This window comes from Ambystoma mexicanum, chromosome 6q, assembly GCF_040938575.1.
Source record: "Ambystoma mexicanum isolate Mex_15411 chromosome 6q, UKY_AmexF1_1, whole genome shotgun sequence".
NCBI lineage: Eukaryota > Metazoa > Chordata > Amphibia > Caudata > Ambystomatidae > Ambystoma > Ambystoma mexicanum.
In genome coordinates this window covers 1,605,455,683-1,605,464,272 of record NC_090937.1, presented here as the reverse complement: position 1 = coordinate 1,605,464,272, position 8,590 = coordinate 1,605,455,683, and the positions used below count along the sequence as shown (strand labels likewise).

At 42.8% G+C, this 8,590-nt stretch overlaps 1 pseudogene; it reads right to left on the bottom strand.

Moving 5' to 3' along the window:
- Window positions 1-278: 278 nt before the first annotated feature.
- The window catches only part of LOC138516893 (uncharacterized), a 71,951-nt pseudogene continuing 63,639 nt past the window's right edge, over window positions 279-8,590 (bottom strand).

Below are 8,590 nucleotides of genomic sequence, written 5' to 3'. Positions count from 1 at the left end.
GCAGACCTTCACCACTGACTATTTTGGCTAGGTCTGGTGTGGATTTGAGACTGAAACATCTGGAGAGCCAACGGTTGCATAACCCTGGTCAAGTAGCTTGTCCAGAACTTTGCCAGTGGGTTTCGGTTACTTCAGAACATATTGCCATCAATCTTACCTGACGCTATCATTTGTGTTTGAGGTTCATTGCTGAAATCCTGGAAGTGAAGACATGTGCAGCAGGCAACCACCAACAGAAGGTTATTTTTCGGATGTAAGAAGTGAGAGGAAACATGAAATTAAATTAACGTGTATTTTATTTTATTTTTATTTTGCTCCAAATGAACACTTTGCGACCTGCGACCTGCTATCACTTATAGATGTGTTTTGGACTTCTTAGAGAAACCGGCATGTTTATTCTCTTCCAGCTAGGTTCAGAATGCAGGCAAGCATTTCTACTGGGACGTTAAAGATCTTTCTGATCGACCTGCAGACGATAATAGGAGACGCCAATAAATTTCCCAGAGACGGTGGTTTCATACCCCAACATGGTCACGACGCGCGCAGTGTATGGGATGTTTATGGTGGCCTTCTGAACTATAGCCGTCTGCTTCACAGCCTTTCCAGGTTCAACCACAAACGTGGATGACATGCTGAAGCTTGCCTGCAGGAACAAAAACAAGGCCAATGAAATGACTTCTAGTCTGCTAATCTTGCACAGGACTCTATACAACATAATCACAGGTCAACAGTCAAAGCAGCATCCGATGTATGTTCAGCTGGTCAAACATTGGAGACGTAACCCCTGAAGTGCTAAGCCCATGTATATCAGATCCTTCCTTGGCATTGTTCTCAATGGTAAGGATGTGACATACATGTCCTTTCTGCATTTAAAGATAAATGCTGCTAGCACAGGTGCTTGCAATGCAGTCATTGATATGTGAACAGCAACTTGCCAGCTACTCAAATCTTTCACTAGTTTAATAATCTAGCACCCTGAAGTTGTTGATTCCGAAGCACTGTGTTATTCAATTCCTTCGTATCAGATGATCTCAAATGGTCTCATTGACTAGTTGATTCCCTACGCCTAGTTTCCAAATGACACAATAAAAGGGCGAATGGTTGATGACAGTCCCGCTATAACAAACACACTGATTCCAAACACATTATCGAAATAACCCAAGAGAAGGACCAGCACTGTGCACCTGCTCGTAGCCAGCAGGATGGGTGCAGAATTGAACACAGGGCACATATTAAAGTTCAGAATAGCCAGGTGAAAACTACTGCAGTGGTAAGGCGAATTGACACTGCAGTGTACACCAGTTTGAGTCAGTGAAGAACAAGGAGAGCTTCCATTTTAGGGCACAGAGCTGGGGCATGAATGCGCATACAACATGACCTATCTGGTATGGTTTTAAGAGTAGAGAGTCAGTTGGCTTGCTAGGGGTCCTTGCAGATCTGGTCATTGCAGAGCAAATGAACAGACTATGCAGGGCATTTCTGAAAAGTTTGAGGCTTGTGGAATAGAGCTCTGATTCACCTGGAAATAGCTAATAAGTATTTTGAAAAGGATTCCTCTTCCCCTTAAAGAAATATCCTTAAAGAAGAAATACTGGCATGTGTGTTGTGTGAAGGTAGGGTGAGAGGAGAGGAATTGGAAAGATCGGAATATGAGTCGAGTTGACCGCGAGTTGTGTTGGTCCATGTAGCAGTTGTATTGACCTGTTAAACTACGAGATTAATTGAAGAACAAATACATGTTTTTCAAGGCAAACCTTCAATCAACGATATTCCTCAAAACGTGCTGAACCATCCCCCACACCTTTAGGTTGCTGCTATTGTGTTCTGCACCTGCATCAAGTTGAGTAGGCAAAACTGTTAACTGCATGCACGTGCCCGGTGCCCCGAGCTAATCAGTGCCGCGCGAGTCAATAAACAGCATGTTTAATGTCTGAGCAGACTGTGCCTCTCTATACAGAATGCCGACATTTAAAGGAATGATGCGACCTTGCCCAAATCAGTATTGTACACTGTGGAGCCGCTGCTACTTTAGATGCATGTCATGCATTGGTAACTGCAATATTGGAAAACCATTACCTCGACGTCCTTTCTTCCTCGTCCCAGTACTTCCTCTATGATGGCCACCGGCCTTCCGGCAGAACCCTTTCCCAATTAATTTGTTCCTCTTTCTTTGCCCCCTCTACCTCCCTTCATAGCCTGTGGTATTAAGCACATGACAGTCCTATAATCCTCCGGACTCGTCTCTGTCCAAAAGAACCGGGATGATCCTAGTAATGGGGAGGGGGGGTAGGGTGTCAGTACTGTGACAAGGAAAAGTAGGACTAGGGGCAATGAAGATTACCAGTAAGTGATCTGAGCAATATTCACCTATGGATTTTAAAACCTGTAAATAGATAGAAAAAGGCAGAATAGCCTTCCAATGCTGGATGCCTTCCGGTGCCACACTTTATGGCTCGTCATGCACATTTATTTAGGTCTTTCTAAAGCAGCCTAGGCAGGGCATCATTAGATAAGAAAAGTGTTTCTGCACTGGTTTTCCTGTCATGATTTCATGAATGCCAACATCATCTTTTGCATTTGCGAGCCTCTAATCCAGTCCTGGTTTTACCTTCGCATTCTGTGACTGGTAGCCTTGGGTTTTTGATGGGTTGGGGTAAAAGCAGGACTGGACTAGCATCTCCCCAATGGAATAGATAGTGTTGTTATGTATACACACATATCCTATTTATCCAGCTCAGTTTTTACCTGGCTATTTTTGAATTGATGACATTAATGAGGATTGATGTCGCTTTATTCCAGTGCTACATAGATTGCTGCATATCAAGCACAACTGCATGCCAAGATGTGCCCACACAATAATAACAAAAAACAGGTAGCAAACCTCAGTTGTGTTGGTTTCGCCAATATTCCAGTTGTGAGTGGTGGTCGCGCTCATAGTAATTTTCATTTCGCCTTCCGCTATCAATGGAACGCCTGTCTTTACAGTAGATTCGGCTTCAACTCCAAGTTCAAAGCCATGGTCATGTGAAAAGGAGCTCTCCTGAGTGTAGGTTTTACTAAATCTATAAACAAGGTAAAGTGTAAAGAAATATGTTAAGAGCTGCGAAATAAGCATAGGAATGAATACACTGTATCTACTGTCATCACTAACAGCCAAACCTCACCTATTTAACAGCGCTTCAGCAGATAAAACTGGACTCTGATGGAGAGAGAACAAATCAATTGCCAACCACTGTGATTTCTCTCACCTTTGACTATTCTGGCTAGGGAGAGCCAAAGGTTGCAGATCCCCCAATGTATTGAACCCCCCTCCCCCCCGCCACCCCCACAAAGTAACTTGTTAGCTTGGTCGTGAGCATGCCCTCCAGCAAGAGTTGTGTGTTAGAGAAATCAAGGGTCTGATTCGCAAAACTCCTGTCACCACTTGCGGCACATGCGTGCTGCGGTTGCCAGCACATGCATTGCTGTTTACAAATAATTCCCTTTGTGACCCTTGTATGTTGCATGCTCTGTGTATGTGAATGGCCATGATTCACAAAAAGCAAAGACATCTCCAGGCAATGGAATGCTAGAAGAAAAAAAAATCCCGAGAGAAAAGTACAAAACATAAAATAGCCTGTTATTTTTCAAAGGGGCGACTCACTTCCAAATGTAACTTTGTCAGGTGTGGACCGAGTTTCTTTTTTTCATTTTTCTTTTGGTTTAATCGGGCCGCTCCATTCCAAGCACACCGGAAGCAGCCGAGTTTCTTTTTTTCATTTTACTTTTGGTTTAATCGGGCTGCTCCATTCCAAGCACACCGGAAGCAGCCGTTCTGGTTTTGAAGGTAAACTGCACTCCTATCTGTTCTGCCACCAGTCCTCTGGTTTTTTGTGTCACAGGCTATATTTCAGGGTTCTTGCCACAATATTGCATAAACAATATTGAATTAAACTAATTTATAACATCTGTATTACCTGTTCATGTGAATTCACCCAATTACTATGCATTTATATTTCTTAGGTTATTTGGGCCCTTTAACAATCCTCATTTTATGTTTCTGATGTGACTCTCACAGAGTAAATGTGCTTGCTCTCCTGCAAGTACCCTTCATTAAAAAAAAATCATTTTCCTAAACTCGGTCCCTGGCCTTCGCCTTATTCAATTTAATTTGTTTAACTCCACGGAGAACAACATCCACAGCCCAGAAGCTACATACAATAAAAGAATGGCCACAAATCAGAATACGAAGTCAAAAAGGCATACGAGAAAAATGGCCTGAATGTTTATTAGAAGACAGAAAATCTGAAAGATAAAGTGCATAGACATGGAGATCCTGGCAGGGGTGTAAGTAGAGCCCCGAAAGCTCATGGTGAAGAAAGGTAGAGGATGCTGAATCAATGTGATCAGGGGGCGTGGGGGGGGGCACCTTAGTCAAGGTGGTGGAAGCAGCTGGGTGGAAAAACCCTTGACTCCCACCTCTGCGCTTCTGGCCCTTATTCATTAATGGAACAGGAACTGCACACGGGATGATGGGAATGAACAGCTAAAGGGGCCATGTAGCCTGGTGATTTTCATTGCTAGGCAACAAAGGCGTCTACCACTCACACTGCACATTGAACATGTTCCTCGTTATGCCGCCTGGCCCAGCAGCTAGGTGAGTCACGATACTTATAAGGCACGACGCCCCGATAACTTGATGCCTTGAGCTGCAAATTATGCATGCAAAGCTAAGTTAAAGAAGTGTGTCTATGGGTTGGCTGTATCCAAAGTGTGTGGATGAAGAAGGCGATGCGTTTGATTGTTTCCCTGTGTGTGTGTGTTTGTGTGTGGCGGATATATGCTGCAGTGTGGTAGGTGCCAGTACCAGCATTGTGAAAGCGAAAGACGTTGACAATATTGGCATGTATTGTGGGTTTGACAATACTATTTATAGCGTGATTACTAGCAGAAATTGTGGGCTAATCTTCATGAAAGTGGTTTACTCTGGCATTGCTAGCATATATTACAGACGAGAAAAAATGAGATGTAATCACCTCATTATTTCTGGCGCTGTCAGTTAGCTGAATCCGAGCAAAAATATGTAAAATAGTATGTATATTTATTTGTACATTATTTCATTTCCATCATATCGCTAGCATGCATCTTCTTCGTTGCTGTTTATGAATTCAAATGTGCTTAAAGTTATTTCCAAATAAGAAGCAGAAATTCCTTTGTAAAATACAGGAAATGTGTATTCACATTCCTGTTGTATTTGGTCTGTTCAACAATACAGCTAAGTCGATGCCTAGTCTGGGATGCTGAGGGAAACCCTTATTGATATATTTTTATGGCCAGTTCGTTTACTCTGGATGACAACCCTTATATAACACCCCTCTCTTAAAATCCCCCTGACCGCACTGAGCCAAGAAGTAGGTTTGTTTTGCAAATTTAAAGGTTTATTTAAAAATTAAACAATATATATATATATCACTTTTATAATAAATTAATGTTTGAGAACACACTTGTGAAGATGATAGTGATCAACAATGGATAATGTTACAGTGGTACACTCTTTTGATGGCTTAGAAGTGATATGGAGAGGATAAAGTAGCTGAGAATGCTTTTATGGCTTCAAGGACAATGCAATGATGAATGAAAATGCAGTACAGAAAATAAACTTGATATGACTTCAACAAAAGACAATGCAATCACTTTTCTTTGACAATTCACCCCCCCCCTCCTATGCAAGGTAAAGAGATGGGAGGAAAGCACACAGTTCTCAGGAATGCAATCAAATATAATCCAGTTCCCCCCTAGCAAACTTAGAGGAAAAAAGTTAGGAGTTTTAAACACAGGCAATATACTTTGATGTGGTTGCAATTAAGTGAAAAATATGCTAAACATGCTTTTAATTCCCTATAGGGGGTTCAGGGTAGGTGATAGATACTTTGTATCGGTTCAGGCCAGCCCTATCAATGATTCAAGGATGGTTATTAGGTTGAAAACAGATTTCAGGGATGGAAGCAAAGACAAATATTTTTACCCGTGGCTAAAATGAAGCACAATGTCAAATCGCAGCAAATTTAGTCGTGTGCGTCAAGTGCAATTACGGAGGCACTATAAGGAGTAGGACGTCAGTTCTAGGCTCGTTGGAAAGCTTAGTAAATCTCGTTCCTAGCACAAACTGTTCCGGAGATACGGCCGATTTAGTAAAGGTACTTTTTCGGATTTGAAATTTTAAAGCTCAGAATGACAGATGACAGTTTTCAGTTTTAAAAATGACAGAATGACACGATTTTAGGAGGCAGTTCTAATAGGCTAAAATAGTTTGGATTAGATTATTTTAAACTAAGAGATTGGTTTTGGCACAGTGCTAGCTGGGTACTCACACTAGATTTTGGACAGGAATGCGACTTTGTCACAGATCGGGTCAAGATTGGCTGCGGTTCTCTGGTACTGGTTCCGCGCACAGCGATCTGGGTCAGCTCTCAGCACTGCACAGCGATCTGGTCTGGGTCTGGTCTCTCTGGATAATTCTGCCTTCTGGGTCTCTGGTCTCTGGAGATTGATGGATTTGAAGTCTGGAGTCTCCCGGCAAAGCGTCCCGCAAGAAAGTGGAAAGTGAATCTCTCTACCAGGGTTTCAATGTTCCTTTTATGTGTTTTGAAAATGGGTGTGTGCCTGGGCCTAGCTAAGCCTGCCCCTCTCACTTATCATTGGCCAATCTTTCCTCCCTCCCTTGATTGGGAGAAGGAAATGGAGTGTCAGAGTGATGCTGTAGGTTTTATGGTCAGAGGAACCTCCCCTTGTCAAATTGCACACAAATCTATTTCTGACCCAAATACATATTTATCTATGTACCATGTTTCTAATATTATAGGTCCAGTTAAAATATTTTCTGTAGCACCAAACCATCTGATCCCTGTCTTTGTACGATGTCGTGTCCACTTATGACAAAATTCTCCCCTTTTCATCCAGATAATGACCTCTAAACCTTTCCAGATTTTACACAAATGTGAACCAGGGATATGGGTTTCAGATGATAAAGTGTCAGATTTTTAACATGCATACATTTGGAGTAACAACCTTTTATTCCGCTACTATCCCCAAGAACATACCACAGGGTCCTAACACCTCTTAAAATGTTCACAGAAAAATCACAAGAATGATGATGTTATCCGCACTTTGAATTATCCATCTTTTTAAAATCATGCTCTGGCCCCAAAGGGGTGTGGTTTTCCAAAGCACATGGTGGAATTTCTGGTTCATCCACTTCCCCCAAGCTCAGCTTGCTCTCACAGGCACTGCCCCTCCCATTTTCTCCCAAGAGGAAGCCATTTTATGATCCCCCCAATATAACATTTGCCTGAGCCAGGCATAGTGCTTTGTTTAGTTTCCTGTAGTCGCCAGGTGCCACTCCCCTAATTCAATCAGAGAGGTGTCACCTCCTTTTGGCAGGGGCAGCAGGATGCAGGCAGGCCTGGGAAGAGTGGCTGAGCAGGTTTCACTCCTGTCGGGGGTAGTTGCCGGGCAGAATTCACTCTCTCCAAGGCAGGCTTCAGCTAAATGTCACTTTAGTTCCCAGTTTTTCTACATTCAAATCCAACTCACAATTTTTGCACATGCAGCTAGAATGCTGATTCTAAGTTCAAAACTATGACATTTAACAGTTGCAACCTATGTTACAATCAAAAGTAGGTCACTCATTTATTTTAAACATTTCGATTTTAGTGGCTTTCTGTCCATTTAACCTAAGCTGCTGACATCCACAGCTCAGCCAGTTTTGTTATAAACATTGTTTTGGGCTCTTCATCTTTCCAGATTTTGTATGCACACAAGAATACATTCTGCCAAATGTCTGCTGGTGTTCATTGAGATTTTTGAATATCTTGTGATGTTTAAAATAGGCATTTTGAGCTTGCATTCAGGGAAACAAAGGTGATTTTAAAGCGCTTTTTTAGCCAACCTGCCCTGCTGTTTTTCCTTTGGCACACATTTCACTCATGGCACTCCTGGCCCATCATGCTTGCACTGGTGGGTGGCAGCTTAGGCAACCATTTTGGTGTGCGCACAAACTGCGTGGTTTTCCCGGATTCTGGCGCAACTGTGGGCTTTCCCGCCATCTTGGATTTTCTAAGCCCACAGCACCAAATGTTGCAGCTTAATAGTCCAAACTTGGGTCAGGACACCCAACAAGCCCCCCCGCCCGACTGCACTTTGATTTGTAGTCGAGGGGGAGTCGGGTGCAAAGGATGTTTTGATCCACGCGCTGGTATGTCCGCATCATCTTCTTCCAATTCCGTAGATGGCACAGTTCAGCATCTTTTCATCCATCCGGTTGGATCGATTGATTCTCCTCGCCTGTCCTGATGGGAATATTGGGCGGTACCCCGGGCCCCTCGGATCTTTGCTCCCGGTCTCCGGGTCGTTCTCCTTGGTCAGTCTCCGTGGTTTCATCTCTCCTAGGATGATAAAGCAAAAGCGGCAATACCTATTCGTAGACCTTTCTCCACCACTATTAATGGTGTGGCGAACACATACATTTTATACATCCGGTTACATTTTATAGTCTTGTTTTAAAAACAAGATATAACAGGAAACATTTTCCTACCCAGAATCATCATATTTT